This window comes from Chlorocebus sabaeus, chromosome 8 (assembly GCF_047675955.1).
Source record: "Chlorocebus sabaeus isolate Y175 chromosome 8, mChlSab1.0.hap1, whole genome shotgun sequence".
NCBI classification, from domain to species: Eukaryota; Metazoa; Chordata; class Mammalia; order Primates; family Cercopithecidae; genus Chlorocebus; species Chlorocebus sabaeus.
The window spans coordinates 21,014,657-21,023,412 of record NC_132911.1 but is presented as its reverse complement, the minus strand read 5'-3'; positions in this window follow the sequence as shown (position 1 = coordinate 21,023,412).

The following is an 8,756-nucleotide window of genomic DNA, read 5'->3' as shown; positions in this document are numbered from 1 at the left end:
GAAATTTGATCCCCAGTGTTGGAGGGGGCGCCTAACGGAGGCGTTTGGGTCATGGGGATGGATCCCTCGTGAATAGATTAATGGGCTCCCTAGAACAGCGGGAGTGAGTTATCACTCCTATTGTTTCTTGAGACAGCTGGTTGGTGAAAAGAACCTGTCACCTCCCTGCTCTCCCTTGCTTCCCCTCCTGCCCCATGATCTCTGTGCACACCAGCTCTCCTTCCCCTTCCACCCTGACTGGAAGCAGGCTTTAACTCTCACCAGAAGCAGATGCTGGTGGTCTGCTTCTTGTACTGCCTGCAGCATTGTAAGCCAAATGAACCTCTTTCATTTATAAATTACCAAGCCTCTGGTATTCCTTTATAGCAACAGAAAATGGACTAAGACAGAAAATTGCTGCCAAGGAGTGGGGTGTTTCTGTAAAGACACCTAAAATGTGGAAGTGGCTTTGGACCTGAACGATGTGCAGAGGTTAGAAGAGTTTGGAGAGCTCAGAAGAAGGTAAGATGAGGGAAAGTTTGGAACTTCTTAGAGACTGGTTTAGTGGTTGTGACCAAAATCCTGATAGAAATGTGGACAGTAAATTTCATGCTGACAAGGTCTCAGATGAAAATGAGGAATTTACTAGGGACTGGAACAAAGGTCACCCTTGTTATGCCACAGCAAAAAACTTGGCTACATTGTTTCCCTGCCGTAGGGATTTGTGGAAGTCTGAACCTAAGAACGATGACCTAGGCTATCTGGTAGAAAAAATTTCTAAGCAGCAAAGTATTCAAGAAGTGGTGTGACTGCTTTTAACAGCTTTTGATCATATACAGCAGCAAAGGAATAACGTAAAGGTGGAATTTATAATTAAAAGGGAAGCAGAGCATAAGAATTTGGAAAATTTGCAGCCTTGTCATGTGGTAGAGAAAGAAAGAGTAATTTCAGGAGAGGAAGCCAAGAGTGCTGAGGCACAACCACTACTCAGAGAGATTAGTACAGATTTAAAAAAAAAAAAAAGAAAGAAAGAAAAGAATCTAGTGCTAATAGTCAAGACAATGGGGAAAATGTCCCAAAGGCGTTTCAGAAATTTTTGAGGCCACTCATCTCGTAGCAGGCCCAGAGGCCTAGGAAGACAGAGTGGTTTTAGGGGCAGGCCCAGGGCTCCGTTGCCTTGCACCACCTCAGGCATCCGTTGGAGCCAGGGCTCAAATGGCCCCAGGTACTTGTTGGGCTACCGCTCTGGACAGCAAAAGCTGTAAGTCCTGGTAGTATCCCCGTGGTGCTAAGTCTGCAGGCACTCAGATGCAAGAGTGGTGAAAGCTTAGCAGCTTCTACCTAGATTTCAGGCGATGTATTGGAAAGCCTGGGTGCCCAGGCAGAAGCCTGCTGCAGGGGTGGGGCCACTGCAGAGAGTCCACTGCAGTGCCTAGTGGAGCTGTGGGAGTGGAACCACCACCCTCCAGACCCCAGCCACCAGCAACATGCAACCTCAGCCTGGAAAAGTTGCACGCATTCAATTCCAACCTGTGAGAGCAGCCAAGTGGGCTGTGCCCAGCAAAGCCATAAGGGCATGTTTGCCTGAGGACTTGTGAACCTGCCCCTCACGCAAGTGTGCCCAGGATGTGGGGCATGGAGTCAGATTGTTTTGGAGTTTTAAGACTTAATGTCTACCCTGCTATGTTTCAGACTTGCATGGGTCCTGTTATCCCTTTCTTTTGACTGATTTTCCCCTTTTGGAATGGAAGTCTACTCAATGCCTGTACAACCATTGTATCTGGGAAGTAAATAACTTGTTTCTGATTTCACAGGCTCATAGCTATAAGAAACTTACCTTGAGTCTTGATACGACTTTGGACTTTTGAGTAGATGCTGGAAGAAGTTAAAACTTTTGGGAACTGTTGAGAAGAGATGACTGTACTTTACAATATGAGAAAGAAATGAGTTTTGAGGAAACAGGAGTGGAATGCTAAGATCTGATCCCCAGTGCTGGAGGTGGGGCCTTCTGGGAGATATTTGGGTCATGGGGATGGATAGCTTGTGAGTAGATTAATGCTGTCTCTAGGTACTGGTGAGTACATTCTCATTCTTATTGGTTCCCTCAAGGCTGGTTGTTAAAAAGAGCCTGACACTTCTCTCTTTCTAGCTTTTCCTTTTGCCATATGATCTCTGCACATGCTGGGTCCCCTTTACCTTCCGCCGTAAGCGGAAGCAGCCTGAGGCCTTCACCAGAAGCAGATCCTGGTGCCATGATTTTTGTACAGGCTGCAGAACTGTGAACCAAATAAACCTCTTTTTAAAAATAAATTACCCAGTCTCAGGTATTCATATATAGCAACATACATTGGTTAAACAATTAGCAAATAGAATCAAGCAACATATAAAAAGCATTACACACCGTAACCAAGTGGGGTTTATTCTGGGAATAAAAGGTTGATTCAATATTCAAAAATCAAACAGTATAATCCACCATATCAATAGGCTAAAGAAGAAAAATAATGTAATCACATGATCATACGTATCAGTGCAGAAAATTTAATGCCCATTCTTAATTTTAAAAATTTCCAGACAAATAGGAATAGAGTGAACATTCGTAACTTGATAAAGAGCATATACAAAAAAATCTACAACTAATATGCTTAATGACGAAAGACGGAACATGTTTCCCCTGAGACTGGGAACAAGGCAAGAATGTCTAATCTCACCAATCTCATTCAACATAGTACTGGAAGATATAGGCAGTAAAATAAGGGAAGCAAAGGAAATAAGAGGCATGCAGATTAGGAAGGAAGAAATAATAAAACAATCCCAGTTTGCAAATTATATAATTGTCTCTATAAAATCCCAAGGAGTCTACCAAAAACTCCTAGAACTAATAAGTGAATTTAGCAAGATCATAGGATACAAGATAAATATAAAATGGCATAGAAATAAGAAATTAAATACCATTTCTGATCCCCCCAAAAGGTAATATTTAGGTTGTAAATCTAAGAAAACATATACAGGATTCATATGCTGAAAAGTGCAAATGCTAATGAAGTAAATTAAAGGTCTAAATCGAAGGAGAGACATGTTCATGAATTGGAAAATTCAACATAATAAACATATCAATTCTCCCCAAATTGATATATAAGCTTAATGCAATTCCTATTAAAATTTTGGCAAGGGTTTTGTAACTATACACAAAATTATTCTAAAATTTATATGAAAATACAAAAGAACTAGAATAGTTAAACAATTTTGAATAAAGAAGAATAAAATATAAGGAGTTAATCTATCTGATTTCAAGAGGTATTGTATAGACACAGTAATCAAGATTGTGTGGTATTGGTTGGGGGATGGACTCATAGATAGAATAGAGAACTCAGAAAAAGACCCCCATAAATAGGCCCAACTAATTTTTGACTAAAGGGCAAAAGCAATTCAATGGAGGAAGGATAACCCTTTCAACAAATGGTGCTGGCACAATTTGATAGCTATAGGAAAAAAACTAAACCTAGACCTAAATCTCACCCTTTATACAAAAAATAACTCAAAATGATCTATGGATTTGAATGTAAAATTTAAAATTTAAAAATTTAAGGCCAGGCATGGTGGTTCATGCCTGTAATCCCAGGACTTTGGGAGCCCAAGGCAGGCGGATCTCGAGGTCAGGAGTTCGAGACCAGCCTGACTAACAAGGTGAAACCCCGTCTTTACTAAAAATACAAAAATTAGCCAAACGTGGTGGTGTGTGCTTGTAATCCCAGCTACTCAGGAGGCTGAGGCAGGAGAATCACTTGAACCCGCGAGGCGGAGGTTGCAGTGAACTGAGATCATGCCACCGCACTCCGGCCTGGGCAACAGAGCAAGATTCCATCTCAAAACAAAGAAACAAATTAAAAACAAATCATAGGAGAAAACATTTGGGAACTAGGGCCAGGCAAATAATTCTTACACTTGACATCCAAAGCACAATCTATAAAAGGAAATATTGATAAATTGAACCTCATCGAAATCAAATACATCTGCTCTGCAACAGACCCCATGGAAAGGATGAAAAAGAGAAGCTACAGGCTGGGAGAAAATATATGGAAAGCATATATATAACAAAGGACTAGTATCTATAATACAGAAATAATTCAAAGCTCAGTAGTAAAAAAAAAAAAATACAATTCAATTAAAAATGGGGAAAAGATGTGAGCAGGCATTTTACCAAGAGGATATACAGATCAAAATAGATGAAAAGATGTTCCACTTCATTAGCCATTAGGAAAATCTAAATGAGAACCACAATGAGATTAGATGTCACTACACACTTATCAGAATGGCTAAAATAAAAAACAGTGACAACAGCAAATACTGATGAGAATGCAGGAAAACTGGCTCACTCATACATTGTTGGTGGAAATGTGAAATGGTACAACCACTTGAGAAAAATGTTTGTCAGTTTCTTAAAAAAGCAAACATGCAACTACTATACAATCCAAGATTTGCACTTGTAGGCATTTATCCCAGAATGAACATTTATGTCCACACAAAAACCTGTACATGTTTGTTCATAGCAGCTTTATTCATAATAGTCCCAAACTGGAAACGACCCAAATGTCCTTCAACAGATGATTAAACTATGGCATATTCACAACAGGGAATACTACTCAGCACTAAAAAAGAACATCTAGTGATACATGCAACAACTTGGATTCATCTTCAGAGAATTATGCTGAGTGAATAAAAAACAGTCCCCAAAAGTTACACACTGTATTAGTCCATTTTATAACATCATTGTAATGACAAAATTATAGAAATGGAGAACAAATGAGTAGTTCAAGGGGCTAAGGGAAGTGGACGTGTCTATATCAGGGCAACACGAGGGATCCTTGTGGGGATAGAAATGTTCTGTATCTTGATTGTGTCAATGAAAATATTCTGGTTGTGATAGTGTACTGTAGTTTTATAAAAGATGTTACCATTGATAGCAACTGTTCCGTTGTGAAAGGTACTTAAGATCTCTTTGTTTTCTTACAACTGTGTGTGAATCCATAATGATCTGAAAATGAAAAGTTTAATTAAAGAAAATAAATATAATTCAATTTATTAAGTGCTATCATGGAGTTACATAAAAAATGCTCTGGGAGTACTGGGAATGAATCAATTATTTCTTCATGGAGAAGTTGGTAAAGGTTTCACAGAGCTATCAACATATGAGCAATGTCTTAAAAAGATAACTTTTACCCCTCATCTTTCATGTGATTTCATCTTTCTACTGAATTCTTTTGTGTTTTTGTGTTGTCTCCACTGTTTACTTATTGATAGCTTATTAAAGCCAGGGGCTGTGCTAAGTGACACAGTTTTAAATATTTCATACAATAATCCTGGGAGGCAGGTACTATTATTTATTGATAAGGAAACTGCTTTGAGAGGTTCAGACTCTTTATAAAGTTCACTCAGAGGGTAAGGGATGGAACCAGATTTCAAACTCTGGTCTGCCTCAGACCACTACTTAAGTGGGCACTAAGAGTCATCTTTTGTCATTTGAATATTTCATTTTATCTTCTCTATTAGCATTATAGCTACATCTCTCTCTATATATATTTTGAAAGTTTATTGTCCAGCACTTTGGGAGGCTGAGGTAGGCAGATCACTTAAGGTCAGGAGTTCGAGACCAGCCCTGGCCAACATGGTGAAATCCCACCTCTACTAAAAATACAAAAATTAGCCGGGCATGGTGGTGTGTGCCTACAGGCTACTCAGGAGGCTGAGGCATGAGAATAGCTTGAGCCTGGGAGGCGGAGGCTGCAATGAGCCGAGATCATGCTACCGCATTCCAGCTTCTGTCTCAAAAAAAAAAAAAAAAAAAAAGTTTATTGACTAGGGATTATAATGTGCCTCTTAATCAATGTCTTTCTGAAATTGTTATACCACTCTTGGTTTAATGTCAAAATTAAGGTATAATTCCATTTACCACATAATGTCCTTTGTTCTTTTGTCATATATTGAATTCTACATATTTTATAAACACCAGGATATATTTTTATTACATCAGTCCATTTTCTTTTAAAGACTCTGAGAAAAAAATAATTTAAAAACTTACCCGTACACAGTTATGAATTGCATATATGATGGTGGTCCCATAAGATTGTAATACTGTATTTTTACTGTACCTTGTCTATCTTTAGATAGGTTTAGATATATAAATACTTATTGTGTTACGATTGGCTACAGCATTCAGTACAGTAACATACTGTATAGGTTTGTAGGCTAGGAGCAATAGGCTATATCATACTGCTTAGGTGTGTAATAGGCTTGTCGTCTAGGTTTATGTAAGTACACTCTCTGAGGTTCTCCCAATGACACAATTGCCTAACCATTTCATGCATTTCTCAGAGTATATCCCCATCATTAAGTGATGCATGAATGTATTGATTATTTTCAGCATTCCTCATTCCTTCCTGTATTTCCAAATTTCCGTCTGGCATAATTTCCATTGAGCCCAAATGACTTCGGTTAACATTTCTCGTGGTGTGGGTCTGTCGGTAATGGATTCTTTCTACTTTCAGTGATCTGAAAATGCCTTTACGTTACTTTTTGTTTTGAAGGGTATTTTCGCTGGATGTAGAATCAAGGTTGAAGTTTTATTTTGCTTTGTTTTCCCTTCAGCATTTTAAAGATATGCTTCTGTTGTTTTCTGTTCTCTATTGTTTGTGGTGAGAAGTCAGCCATTATTTTTGTTGCTGTTCTCCTCCACGGAATGTGCCTTCTTGGGCTTCGTGGGAGATTTTTTTTTTTCCTTTGTCTTTATTGTTTCAGCATTTTGATTTTGATATGTCTCAGTGGGGTTTTCTTTATATTTTTTTCTGGGTGGGTTTTGCTGAGTTTCTTGGATCTATGTTTGTTTTATTTGTATTTGGAAAATTTATTCCTAATATTTTGTCATTTTTTCTGACAAAAATTTTGAATGAAGACAAGGTCAGTGTTATTGATTTTTTTTTTTTTCCAGTTTCAGTAAGGCTTGGTATAGCATTGTTATTGATCTTGCCCTTATTTTAAATTTTGGTATTTTGTACATCATGGATTTCTTTTGCATTAATTTTGATTTGTTAAAATACTGCCTTATTGTATTAAATTGATTGCCAAGTTCTTTGGCACCTCCTTAAATTTTACACACAAGGCAAGCGCCTCACTCATTTCACCTTAGCCCCAGCTTTTTCTTATAGTTATTGAAACGTTCTGCTAATTCTAACATCCATGTTGTCTGTGGGTCTATTTCTATTGACTATTTTTTCTTGATGATTTGTCATATTTTTCTACTTTCTTGCATTTCCAGTGACATTTAATTATATATAGGGCATTATGGATAATATAATCTAGAGATCCTGGGTTCTATTTTCTTACTCTGAAGAGTGTTAAGTTTTGTTCTATAAAGCAACAAATTCCTGCAGATCACCTCAAATTGTGGAGGTTTGATTTTAGGCTCTGCTGGGGTGGCTCTATTTCATTTTTCCCCTAAGTTTAAGGCTCAAATGTTGTCGCTAGTCCTAAGGTCTGGCCCATCTTGGGTTTCAGTAGAAAGTCTTCTGGGGTTTGCCAGAAATTTCTAACTTTGGTGAGATTTTAACCCCGAACTCTGTTCCCCCAGCATAAGGCAGCTACTGAAATATCTTCTTAGCTATTTTAGCCTTCTGCTTGTAACTTTCTGGATTTCTTATTGCCTCGCTCAATGCATGTGCAGTCCAGAAGTGAGGCAAGATTCTGAGGGCAGTGTATTTGCGTATTTTGTGCCCCTTCCCACAAGATGGCTCACTCTTTTTCTGAGATATGACCTCTGAATTTCTAGCTGCTTAGACAACCCTACATTCCAATCTCTGACTTTACAGCCCAGTAAGGCTGTTGCTTTCTGCTTGGTCTCTGTGTACCATGTGCCATACAGACTGGGCATGCCTTCAGGGGAAAAACCAGTTACATGTGGATCTTACCTAGTTTGCTTACTGCTGTGAGTTGAATTGTGTCCCCCAAAATTCATATGTTAAAGTCTTAACCCATACCTCAGAAAGCGATCTTAATTGGAGATAAGCACTTTACAAGGTTATCAAATTAAAATGAGGTCATAGGGTGGACTTAACCTAGTATGACTGGTGTCCTGAACAAGTAGGAGATTTTGACACAGAGACACATGCACAAGGAAAGCTCCATGTGCAGATGAAGGCAGAAATTGGAGTTGCTTCTGCAAGCCAAGGAGTGACAAAGACTGTCAGAAAAGCACCAGAAGCTCGGAAAGAGGCATAGGGCAGAGACTTCCTTACAGCCTTGGGAGGGACCAATACTGTCAGTTCCTTGATCTTGGACTTCTAGCCTCTGAAACTGTGAGACAATACATTTCTGCTCTTTAAGCCATGTAGTTTTGTGAACTGAATATTTGTGTCCCCCCACCCCTGCCCAAATGTATATGTTGAAATCTCAACTCCCAGTGTGATGAAATTAGAAGGTGGGACCTTTGGGAAGTAATTAGGTCATGAGGGTGGAGTCCTCATGACTAGCATTGGTGCCCTTATTAAGGAGATCTTAGAGGCCTCTCATGCCCTTTCCTGGCATGTGTGGATACAACTAGAAGTTGGCAGTCTATAATCTGGAAGCAGGGCCTCACCAGAACCCAACCCTGCTGGCACCCTAATCTTGGACTTCCAGCCCCCAGAACAGCAAGAAATAAATTTCTGTTATTTGTAGCCATCCAGTCTAGGGCACTCTGCTATGGCAGCCTGAACTAAGATACCCAGTTTACCAAACTGCTCTACCTG